The sequence below is a fragment of the Amblyomma americanum genome, unplaced genomic scaffold (assembly GCF_052857255.1).
Source record: "Amblyomma americanum isolate KBUSLIRL-KWMA unplaced genomic scaffold, ASM5285725v1 scaffold_100, whole genome shotgun sequence".
NCBI lineage: Eukaryota > Metazoa > Arthropoda > Arachnida > Ixodida > Ixodidae > Amblyomma > Amblyomma americanum.
Window position 1 is genome coordinate 269,096 of NW_027526572.1, and position 12,808 is coordinate 281,903.

At 50.3% G+C, this 12,808-nt stretch overlaps 1 pseudogene; it reads right to left on the reverse strand.

Annotated features, from left to right (window-relative positions):
- LOC144112424 (tubulin beta-1 chain-like) overlaps window positions 1-12,808 on the reverse strand; it is a 111,528-nt pseudogene that overhangs the window by 66,801 nt on the left and 31,919 nt on the right.

The following is a 12,808-nucleotide window of genomic DNA, read 5'->3' on the forward strand; positions in this document are numbered from 1 at the left end:
GTAAAACAGTGCAGATTGAAGAATATACTTACGGCAGCAAGACCATTTTGGTAGTAAAAAATATTGTATAAAGTCCAGTGTTTGTCACCCACTACGCACAACTGTACGGTTTGGGGAAAAACAAGACACACCCCAAATTGCGATGCGGAGCATCGCAAGTTCGCGACACTACACAAGAAGCTCAAGCTGCACAATAGCGGGACTGCCTCGTTCTCTTGACATCCCGGTGTGGGATAGCACAAGTGCAGAGCAACCTAGCACAGTCCGTCCTTGCAACCAGCATTGAGCAAGCGACCCCTGCTTCAGAGGCGCCATCGTTAGGCCTCAGTTCAGTGCCAGCGAATAGCGAGAGGGCGAAGGGGTGGAGGGCAGGCTTACCCAACTGCGGTTCTGTCAGTTGAATCTGCAGCCGCCGTCTTGGCCACGCCTGTCTTTGACCGTAGGCGGCTGGCCGGGCCGCCGTCCTCCACGACAGAGTTCCTCAAGGGCTCTCTGCATAGGATGAACACAGGGAAAGCCGTGGCACGTGATTTGTCCCAGCTGGTGTATGACGTCTCTCCGCAGTTTGGCAGAGTTGCCAGCGGTATCATTTCCTCGCTCTCTTTTTTCTAAGTGATAGCTGTACGAGGGTAGCTTTGAGCGATTATAGATATTGGGATCCTAACATGAGAAAGATGCAAACCTGAGTGCGGTAAACGAATGGCAGAAATTATGACCGTCTCATCGTAAACTATCTGCTTCATTATTGGTATCCGCCTGAACCTACCAGTGTCCTGTCTGAGAAGTATCCTTGAGGACACATATTTGGCAGCCTAACATGTCTTGGCCAGACCGATTCCAAGAAAAACAAGAAAAAAATAATTAAAGTACCGGCAATAAAGGATCCTTTGTTGACGGCCTTGTTTTGGCTAATTTTCTTGCGTTACAATACAAGCACGTCCCGTTAAAAATGGACTGCTGCATCGGAGAGGTAAGAATCTCTTGCAATGTTTCAAGTCATTTACATGAAAGCCCTTCCATTTTGAATTGAATTGAATAGCTTGCTTTTATGGCGTTTAACGTCCCAAAGCGACTCAGGCTATGAGAGACGCCGTAGTGACTGGCACCGGAAACTTCGACCACCTGGGGTCCTTCAACGTGCACTGACATCGCACAGTACACGGGCCTGTAGATTTTCGCCTCCATCGAAATTCGTCCGCTGCGGCCGGGATTGAACCCGCGTCTTACGGGCCAACAGCCGAGCGCCATAACCACTCTGCCACCGCTGCGGCTGATAGAATTCAATAAAAATGGTTCGTTAATTTAACAAGGTAAACACAGTCGTAGTGTAAGAGAGAAGATATTCTGCTATTCACTGACAGCTTAATGTTATACATTACGGTCAGAAGCGTCTTGCCTATCTTCCTTGACAGCAATTGTAATCTAGCTAACCGGATCACATTTGGCAATTTTGAACTTAAAGATTGCAGAAATATTGCAACTCATTTTAAAACGCATGTTAACACAGGTTGTGTAACTTTATCGCTTAAAGGTATAGAAAAGTCGAAGCGCGCATTTTTTTTTTAGAAATATTCAAAATCTGTAACTTTAGGTGAGTCATCCGTCATCCAGTGCGTTTCTTACCGTAAGGAGCATGTACTAGACAAAATGAAAGTTCGAGCAGATGTAGCGAATGCAGTATATACTGTAACGGAAAACAGGGAGACAGGTCGCTAACCAGCAGAATACAGCAAGCAGCCAGCCAGCCAGCGCGAGACACTTCAACGTCTTCCAAGACACTTCAGCGCCACCTGAGAACACCAGGTGGCATTACTCCCCCTCCAAAAAAAAAAGAAAAACAAAAGCGGGGTTGCAGTATGGGCAGTGGAAAGAGAAAAAAAAAACAGCACAAGCACACAAAAATGTACAAGGGAGGTGGGCGAAGGTGTCCGACGCGAAAACTAGCAGAACACTGAGCGTACTATCCATTACCGCGTGAAGTAGGGTTTCATGCGGACAACGTGCACAACCTCAGAGCGGGGTGGACGACGCTGAGGCTGCACAGCCCCGTCAGGAAGAACTTCGTAGGTCACTTCGGTGACGCGGCGCAAAACTCGGTACGGTCCAAAGTAACGGCACATCAGTTTTTCAGACAAGCCTGGGCGGCGTACCGGGGTCCACACCCAAACTTGGTCTCCCGGATGGTATTCGACGTGCCGATGACGGAGGTTGTAGCGGCGTGCATCCGTGCCCTGCTGCCGCTGAATGTGAAGACGGGCAAGTTGACGTGCTTCCTCGGCGCGCTGAGCGAACTGCTCGGCGTCTGGCGTGAGTGGGTGGTCATCAGTGCTGCATGGAAGCATTGCATCCAGCATCGTCTGAACGTCACGTCCGTAGACCAGACGAAATGGTGTAAATCGGGTCGTCTCCTGGGTGGCCGTGTTGTAAGCGTATGTGACGTACGGGAGAATCTCGTCCCAGGTTTTGTGCTGCGAGTCTATGTACATTGCGATCATGTCGGCGATCGTTCTGTTGAGTCTCTCTGTGAGCCCGTTCGTCTGTGGGTGATAGGCAGTAGTTTTGCGATGGTTCGTGTGACTGAGCTCGAACACGTCGCGCATGAGCTGTGCCGTAAACGCCGTACCTCGATCAGTGATTACGTGGGACGGTGCGCCATGACGCAGCACGATTTGTTGCATAAAAAACTGGGCGATCTCAGATGACGTACCGCGCTGCACCGCTTTAGTTTCCGCATACCTTGTTAAATAGTCGGTCGCGACTATGATCCATTTATGACCGGCCGATGACACAGGGAATGGGCCCAGAAGATCGATGCCGACTTGATCAAAAGGCGTCCGAGGGGGTTCAATAGGTTGGAGCAAGCCCGCTGGCTTGAGAGGAGGCGCCTTACGACGTTGGCAATCGCGGCAGCCTCTGACGTAACGCTGGACGGCGTGAGAAAGTTTGGGCCAATAATACGCCTGGCGCACGCGTGCAAGTGTGCGGGCAAAGCCCAAGTGGCCGGAGGTCGGCTCATCGTGACAAGCAAGAAGGATATCGGCGCGGAGATCTGCCGGAACGACGAGGAGGTGCGCTCGGTCAACAGTGCTGGAGTTTTTCTTAAACAAAATGCCGTTCCGGAGACAGAAGGCCGGCAGGTTTCTAGAAAATTGTCGGGGTACGACAGAAGCTCGGCCCTCCAGATAATCAATGATAGGTCGCAGGTCTGGGTCAGCTCGCTGGCGGGTCATTAGGTCTAAGGCGCTGACAACTCCAATAAAACCACTCTCGTCCTCTATGCTATCATCCGCTAACCCGACGGGCGCGCGAGAGAGTGCGTCAGCGTCTTCGTGCGTCTGGCCAGATTTGTGCACAATGGTGTAATCGAATTCTTGGAGGCGGAGGCTCCATCGGGCTAGGCGCCCCGATGGGTCGCGAAGATTTGCAAGCCAGCACAACGAATGGTGGTCGGTAACTACTTTGAACGGGCGGCCGTAGAGGTACGGACGAAATTTCATGGTTGCCCACATAACCGCAAGGCATTCTTTTTCTGTGGTCGAATAGTTTGTTTCAGCGCGAGAAAGCGTGCGGCTTGCATACGCGATGACCCTTTCCACGCCACCTTGGTGTTGGACGAGTACGGCGCCGAGGCCGACGTTGCTCGCGTCGGTGTGGACTTCGGTTTCAGCCTCTTCATCAAAGTGCGCAAGAACAGGGGATGTTAGCAGTCGTCTGCGCAGCTCGGCAAAAGCCTCCTGCTGCTCGGCAGCCCACACGAACTGTGTATCATTGCGCGTGAGGTGGTACAGGGGTGCGGGAATCTTTGAAAAGTCGGCGATGAAGCGGCGGTAATATGCGCACAGACCCAAAAAACGTTGCACACTTTTCTTTGTTGCAGGAACAGGAAAGTTGGCGACGGCAGCAGTTTTCTCGGGGTCGGGCTTAACGCCATCGGCACTCACGAGGTGACCGAGAAACTTCAACTCTTTGTACCCAAAGTGGCACTTCTCGGGCTTTAGCGTTAAGTCGGCCGATCGGAGGGCATCTAATACTGTCCTCAAGCGTTCAAGGTGTTCGGCAAAGGTTTCGGAAAATACGACGACATCATCGAGATAAACCAAACAAGTTTGCCATTTTAGTCCAGCGAGAACGGTATCCATCATCCGCTGGAAAGTTGCCGGCGCTGAACATAGCCCAAAAGGTAGCACTTTAAATTCGTACAGTCCGTCGGGTGTCACGAACGCCGTTTTTTCGCGGTCCCGCTCGTCGACCTCTATCTGCCAGTACCCACTCTTTAAATCAATGGAGGAGAAGTACTGGGCGCGACGAAGTCTGTCGAGCGAGTCGTCGATACGAGGCAGCGGGTAGACGTCTTTTTTGGTGATGTTGTTCAGTTTCCGATAATCCACGCAGAAGCGGAGTGTCCCATCCTTTTTCTTCACCAGCACGACAGGTGAAGACCAGGGGCTGCTGGAAGGTTGAATGATTCCATCTGAAAGCATCTCCTTCACCTGCGTTTGGATCGCCTCACGCTCCTTCGGTGAGATACGGTACGGCTGCTGATGGATGGGGCGGGCATCGTCGGGCGTAATGATGCGGTGCTTGAGAAGAGCCGTTTGCCGGACTTTCGACGAAGAAGCGAAACAGGAGGAGTATTCAAGTAGGAGGGCACGTAGTTCTCGCTGTTGAGTCACCGAAAGGTTCGGGCTGATGTCAAGGGATGGGCGCACAGGTCTAACAGCTTCGAACGCGAAACATTCAGAAACCTTCGCTAAGGGGTCGGCGAATGCGATGGCAGTAGCACGAAAAAGGTGCCGGGGCTCGTTAGAGAAGTTAGTCACCAGGAGCTCAGAGCAGCCGTCGCGGAGATGGATGAGACCTCGCGCTGAGCAGATGCCGTGGGTGAGCAAAAGGGACAGGTTGCCCTCTGCGACCGCTGTCCCTTCACGTAGTCCGTCGCAGTGAACACTCACAAAAACGCTGGCGCGTGGCGGAATCCAAACGCTCTCGGCGGATATTCTAAGGGCGGCGCGGCGTGGACAGTCCTCGGAGTAAACATCAGCTTTCTCGGTAGAAAATGTGACAGTGCGCTTTCGGAGGTCAATAATAGCTCCATACGCTCGGAGAAAATCGACGCCAAGGATACAGTCACGGGAGCAGTTCGGTAGAACTAGGCAGCTGACAACAAATGTGGAGCTGCGAATTTGGACTCTTGCTGTGCATAGGCCAAGCGGAGTTACGACATGTCCGCCAGCCGTGCGAATCTGCGTGCCGGACCATGGTGTCATTACTTTTTTAAGAAGCGCCGCTAGCTTTCCGCTTAAAATCGAGAAATCAGCGCCAGTGTCCACCAAAGCACTAACCTTATAGCCATCGAGAAGCACGGGTATATCCAACGAGAATCGATCTCCGAGTTCAGGTACTGCAGTCGTTGCCTTTAAATCGCGGTCGGTCGCTGTTCGCGTTGTCGGGGGGTCTTGTTCGTATCGATTGCCAGCGGCCTCGCCCCCTGAGGTCGCTCTCTTTAGTTTTCCCGGCGGGGACTTGGCGACCGTCTCTGCGCCATCCAGGAGGAGCTTTGGGGCTGTGGCGAAGGTCGGCGTGGTGATGGAGACCGAGACTGCCGCTGGGGAATTGTCGCCATGCGCTGCTGGGCTACGTAGTCCTCGATCTCCCGGGGTCGTTGACCTCTTGGTGGACGGGGCATGTCGATAGGGAACCCCTGCAGCCCAAGCTGTCGATACGGGCACTGGCGATACAGATGACCGGGTTCCCCGCAGTGAAAGCAGAGACGCCGCCGATCCGGAGCACGCCACAGGTCCGTCTTCCGCTGGGGTGATCGTCGATTGTCGATGTAGTACGTGTCGGGGTGTGCGGAAAACAGCGAGCCTTGATTGGACGGAGGAAACTGCGCCGAAGAGGGCGCAGGACGTTGCAAGGCTTCAGCGTACGTTGGACGACGGCACTCCGTTGGTAAAGGCGGCGGGTCAACGGACGGGAACGAAGGTCTCAAGGCTTGAACCTCTTCGCGGACCAGGCTAGCGAGAGAGCCGGCCGTCGGCAGGGGAGCACCGAAAAGCGCCTGGAGCTCTTCGCGCACAACGGAGCGGATCAGGTCGCGGAGAAGACCAGGGTTAGCCCCGAAGGCAGGAAGCGGCTCTGTAAGTGAAGCGGCGAGTACCGGCCGGTCGTAGGTGGTAGACCGCCGCAAGAGCATCTTCTCCATCGTGACCGCCTCCGAGAGAAACTCAGCAACAGTCCCAGGTGGACTGCGCACGAGGCCAGCGAAAAGTTGCTCTTTAACGCCGCGCATGAGATGGCGCACCTTTTTATCTTCGGGCATGGCCGGGTCAGCTCGCCGGAAGAGCCGAGTCATATCCTCCACGTACATGCTTACAGTCTCATTCGGCATCTGAATGCGAGACTGCAAAGCCCGTTCAGCCCGTTCTCGACGATCCGTGCTGGTGTAGGTCTCCAGCAGGCGTCGGCGGAACTCGTGCCATGATGTTAGGGCGTCTTCTCGGTTTTCGTACCAGGTACGTGCACCATCCTCGAGACTAAAGAAGACGTTTCGAAGTTTAGCGGCGTCGTCCCACTGGTTGAATGAGGCCACGCGTTCAAACTCGAGAAGCCAGTCCTCTACGTCTTCGAGCTGACTGCCGTGGAATGGTTTGGGCAGTCGCGGATTCTGCAAGGTGTAGTAGGCAGCAGCTGGCATGACAGGTCGATGGGTGGGTGCTCTGGCAGACTCCAAAAGCCCGTGTTCGGGAGGTAGGCCTTGATTTCTCCGGCTAGCACGGTGCACGGGGGTGTCCACTAGCGAAGGACTGGAGCCCAGGGTATCCGGAGGAGTATGAGACATATACAGGGATCTTTACCCAGCACCTCCACCAAAATATGTAACGGAAAACAGGGAGACAGGTCGCTAACCAGCAGAATACAGCAAGCAGCCAGCCAGCCAGCGCGAGACACTTCAACGTCTTCCAAGACACTTCAGCGCCACCTGAGAACACCAGGTGGCAATACTTAAAATTTTGAGCTTTCTAGTAGTTGATTTAGATGCAGAAAAATACGGCTCAAAATTTCGAAGGTTTTCTAAAATGCGCCGTGTTTGGAATTTTTTTCAAAATTGGTTCCTCAATAAACAGGGTTTTATTTAGTAGTTAGAAATCATCAAAGAGAAAATATCTCACGTTTAAGCTATAAAACACTCCATTTTGTAGCGGGCAAAATTTTAGTTTTTCAGGAATCGCAAAACGATCCCGTGCACCAAGCCGGATTTGTTTTTTTTTTAGGGAAAGTAAAATTTTTCTTTCAAGAATAGTTCCGATATATTTCTGTTGGTACCCTGTCGGCATTGTATATTTTTTATCAAGAAAAGAAATGTCTACAGGCCATATGTATTTGACGCCCGTGAACACACCAAAAAGCAGCACTCTTCTGCAAGCAGGGCCGCCACAGCAAGGTCCACTACTAAGAGGGCCCCAGTGCACCCTCTGAACTCGTTCAAAATCCAGTCAAGGCAACCCATCCAGACCAACAATCACCGATCCCGGGCTCTTCACAATCTCCCGCATATTATCAATTGCTGTGAATCGCCGGCGCAGCAAGAAATCCCTGTAATCATGATTACCTTTTTTTCAGTGACGTTGCTCTTATTTATGCTTGTCTTCAGCTGTGCAAAATTCTCCATGGTGCTATCTTTTTTCTTTATCTTTTTAATTGTTTAAGCCCGTCATACTAAGTGGCACGGGCGGGGAAGAATTAGTTTTATTTCTTTTTAATAAAGTCCATCGTACCAAAACTTCATAAAACAATGGCGACTGATGTGATAGAGCACACTTCGGACGTAGAAGTCCTGTGACGAGTGACATTGCCTTTTTACGCCAACATCTCGCATAGACACGATGTGCCACGACAGCAGACGACGGTGCGGCCGGAAGGACAGCTGTCGCAACCGTTGTCATCTGAGCCTCTCCTGAGAAAGTTACTTAAGGAGAGCATGGTCACATGTAGGCAGCCGAAGGGGACGGCTCGCTGCCATGACTATTATGTTGGCTTGCAGTGACGACGACGCGGATTTGGTGCGACTATCGAAGTCTCGCTGTCGGAAGCAACGAACGTGTTACAGCAAGCGTGCTGTTTGCGCTGTCTTCGCGGCTCCTGCTGAGATATTTAGCATTGAATTATCCTTGATAACCAATTGCTCTTCACTTTTATTACTATCTGCGCATGCGCGAATGGCTCCGAAGGGCGCCCATTTGCCATGGCGCAGGCGTAGCTGTGTCCCCACGTAAGCATATCACAGTAGCGGATCGCGCTACGAAAAAAATATCTAATAAGAGCGGGATACTGTTAGCTTGTGCAAGGAAACAAATCACAGCCTGATCAGACATACCGTATATTAGATTAACTTAGCTCACAAAACAGTCACTGGACAATTATCTCGGCAACAACTCCGCAAAGCAGCTGCAAAGCCAACGCAAAGGTCACACTCGGTGGCGGTGCTGGTAAACGTAGCGCCCTCGTGCCAGTAAAAAAAATTCTGCAGCTGCCATTTTCGAGAGTGTCGGCCCCTCAATATGCGCCAAATATCTTCGCCATAGTGCGAGAGCGAAAGAAGTGCGAAATAATGTATCAGGGCCTATAAAGATACAGCAGGGGCTTATAGACAAGGATGTCCTCTGTCTCCTTTGTAGTTCTGTTGTACCTGCAAGGGTTAAAGACCGAACTAGAGAAGAGCCTGCTAGGATTCAACCTTTCTTTTTTCAAGCAACGCGAAGAGATTGAACAGTCATTACTGGGACAAATGTACGCGAATGGCATAGTGCTAATGGCTGAAAACAAGGAAGGTTTTCAGAAGTTAATAGACAACAGTGGTAGAGAGGGAGATAGACTAGGTTTCAAGTTAGTAAGGAAAAATCTGTAGTCATGATATTTAATGATGAGAGCGGCGAGCATAGAAAACAGGAGTTCACTTTAGAAGTAGTGGATGAGTGCAAGTATGTTGGGGTGTGGATAAATAACGGTGCTGAGCATCTGAGAGAGCATGAAAAATATGTTATAAATAGAGCTAGTAGTCATGACAAATAGGGCAATGGAATTACAATAGGCATGAAATGGTAAGAGGAATCTGGAAAGTGGTGATGGTTCCTAGTCTGCCTTTCGGCAATGCGGTCCTGTGCATCAAACAACGCGGCGTAGGGAGGCTAGCATTGGCAGCGCATGGCAATACACCAAATCAGGGGTTACAGGCGTATATGGTATGGGCGTCATTCGAGAGCAGGGAAGCTAGCAGTTAGATAGCAATTGAGGTGCGATAGAGAAAAACGGGGGAAAAGCAGTGGGCTAGGAATGTTGGCACTAAAGGGAGAAAGCGAACTAGAAAACTGACAAGCAAATATCTGGACAGCAGTAGGGGCGGGCAAATCAGCAATTATAGGTTAAGAAAAAGGTTAAACAGAGAGAGCTCTGTGGAAAACAGGGATGCTAACGAAATCAGCACTGGGAACATACAGGACCTATAAGCATGAAATTGCCAATGAAAATATCTATGATAATTGTAGGGGAAGCTATTTTTTAATTGAGGCCAGGACGGAAGTTTTGCGGACTAAGACATATACGTACAGTCAGGTACCACGAGATAGCCACGTTGTCCGTTGCGTGCGAAGGGGAGGAGGAAACGGCTGAAGACTTGATACCTTTTCCCTAAATGGCTGCACCCTACAATAGAAAGCAGTAGGGCTGATTTATAACCAAAGCATTGGGGTTTATGGACAGTGAAGGAAATGTAGGCTTTAAGCGGGTAGAAGTAACCAAGCGAAGGACATTGATTGGTGGCTAAAATTAAGACAAGAGTAAAATTTCACAATTCACGGCTAGGTGGCTTGAGCCAACACCGTCCGCCCATCCGTACACCCACCCACTTACGCACCCACCGAGTCGCATACATATCTATACATCGCGCCCTTTTTCTCATATCCCGTCCGCAGTCGAGGCGCGATACGCACAGAGCTACGACGGTCCATCCACGAGATGTGCCGCCCACTCCCGGAAACGTCGCGTGGGTCGGCATTCACCGATGACATCCACGAAGAAGCGTGACTAGGACTTGTCGCCGGTGCAATTTTCAACGTGACTCGCCAGTCAAAAGCTATTAACTATTTTGCCAGAGTGCGCCATCCGGTCCCACATTACGAAACACCATCATCGATATCGAATTGTTGCTCCCTAATGTAGCCGCACAGAAGTTGTGGAATACACAGAACAAGAACACTCCTGCAGAACCGCAAATCGGCGCCGTCCGCTTTGTTTTTATCGTGGCAGATGAGGTCTCGTCATGTGCCCTCGACCGTAAAATTTGAAGATTGGTCTCTGACAGCTTTCCATCGAAGCTTCGGCATCATAGTCCATCCAGAGAAAATGGGAAATCGAGGCTAAGCAGCTCATCATGAGTCTAGCTGGCACACAAGCACGAAGTCCGAATAAGGCTTCCAGACTACGGTCTGTAGTCGGGAAGCTTGTGTCGTTGGAAGACACTCAGCTGGCTTCCTGAAACCTAGGAACTCGAAAGGAAAGAGTCGATTCTGGAAATAAGTGAAGACATGATGACCTAATGCGTGAGGAGTTTGGTGTTGGCTCCTGTGATGATAGTGTCATGGTTAAGTGTCCAACGACTAGAATGCGCAGTATTGCGTTTTGAAACAGCCTTTATTCACTAACTGGAGCTTCCTTTCTTGCATCTTTATTTTGTCTTCTTTGTGATTACAGAAATGCATGTTAATGGACGTAATTGCTTTTACGCGCCACTTGCGGCTGAGGTTTGGAGTGAGGCACCTGCTTAGTGATCTTCTCGACTGCATTGTATTGGTTTCAAGAGTGAAGTATCCGGATGCGACGTCGATGATCCTTTCTTTGTGCTTCGCGAGGTGGATGGCAAAGTGCGGTCAAAACCGTCCCAACCGATGACGACGAATGAAGAACGAGGCATGAGATGCGAGCTGCGTGCACCAGGTTGTGAATTATCGCGGGGAGCCTTACGATGCTTTCCTGTCGACATCACCGACGCTTACGACACCGCGAAACCGTGGAAACGGGCTGAGACTGCTAGGTCTGAAATAAAGACATGCAGAATTCACACAGATAGAGAGAGAGAGAGAGAGAGAGAGAGAGTGAGTGAGTGAGTGAGTGAGTGAGTGAGTGTGAGCGAGAGTGAGTGAGTGAGTGTGAGCGAGAGTGAGTGAGTGAGTGAGTGAGCGAGAGTGAGTGAGTGAGTGAGTGAGTGAGTGAGTGAGTGAGTGAGTGAGCGAGCGAGCGAGCGTGCGTGCGTGCGTGCGTGCGTGTGTGTGTGTGTGTGTGTGTGTGTGTGTGTGTGTGTGTGTGTGTGTGTGTGTGTGTTAATTTCAGTTTTTAGTATACAGGGGTGTGAGGTAACATTGCGAACAAGAAAAAGGAAGACCATGGTTGACTCTGAACTCTCGTTTTTACCAGTGCAATCAAAAATTCAATACGGGCCACGTGGATTTCATCCAGCGCAGTGGATAAGGAAAAAAAGCCTCGACGCACCTGTTGGCGATGTTCGCGGCAGCCTCCGCAGGGGCACAGGCGCCGCTGGGGCCTGCAGTTCCTCGCCGCAGCCTGACGGGCACCTCTAGCTTTAGCACGCGGACCCGCCGGTTCCAGCCGACCGCACCACGCTTGGCCACGCAGCCAGCCCCGCGCGCACTGCAGTTAGCCAACACACGCAGCTCAATGGCGATGGCAGTAAGACGTCAGTTCATGCAGGTTTCATCGTAGAAGGAGTGTTACTGTTTTGTTCACTTTCAAAGCGCAGAAAGAAACAATCGAAAGAGATAAAGGAAACTACTGGCTGCAGTGTTAGCGACTGTGCTCCGGTAAAGGGTACTATACGATGGCCTGAATGGCATTTTCGACAACATGGACATGCTTTTGGATGGTGTATGGCAAACATTGCACGACACTACGAAACATTTTCGCGTAAACCACCACTCAAAAACTACTGAACGCCCGTGTGCAGCAGAATGTCGGTGCACATTAAAGAACCTCATGTGCTCGAATTAATTCGGTCACTGCTATACAACAGACTGCAATACGACAGACACTGCAATGTGACAGAAAGACCCACATATCATAGACTATATAGGAACAGTCCAGGACGATTAATGTTCCAAATTTGTCGCAAATTATGTGTACGCCGATTGCGTCCATCCCATTATGTCCTCTATGTGCTGCCTCAGCGCTATATGTTTAATATAGTCTCGCAGTCACATGTACTACTCCGAACTACCTTCACTTGTCCTGCAGAAGGACGACCACCTTATGCGAACAAAGTTTATGAGTGGACGCATAGCAAAAAACGAAAGACGCACTGAAATGAGAACCAGAACTTTTTATATATATTTTACACAAGGTATGAAAAGGTAGCATGAAGAAAAAGCTGTTTGAGCCCTGCTTGACAACGCCCCCCCCCCCCCCCCCCACAGAGGCAAAAGTGGCAGCTTGCATATTTCAAGTTCCAGGATTGCAAGACTACTTACTAGACTATAAATTTAAAGTTGCAAAGTCACACCTCAAAGAAGAAATAGAGGTTAAAGGATGAAAAGCGAAATATCTTCGTTTCCTAAAAAGCAGGGCTGCCTAAATTACACAAGAAAAAAGACTCCTTCACGCGCTACATATTTGTTCTTTAATTATACATTATAAATTTTAAAAGATGTTGAACATGCAAGCAATTTCAAAAAATAATAACCTTAGCTAAATACGAAAATACTAATAAATAAATGAGGTGAAAAATTATCCCCAATTATTA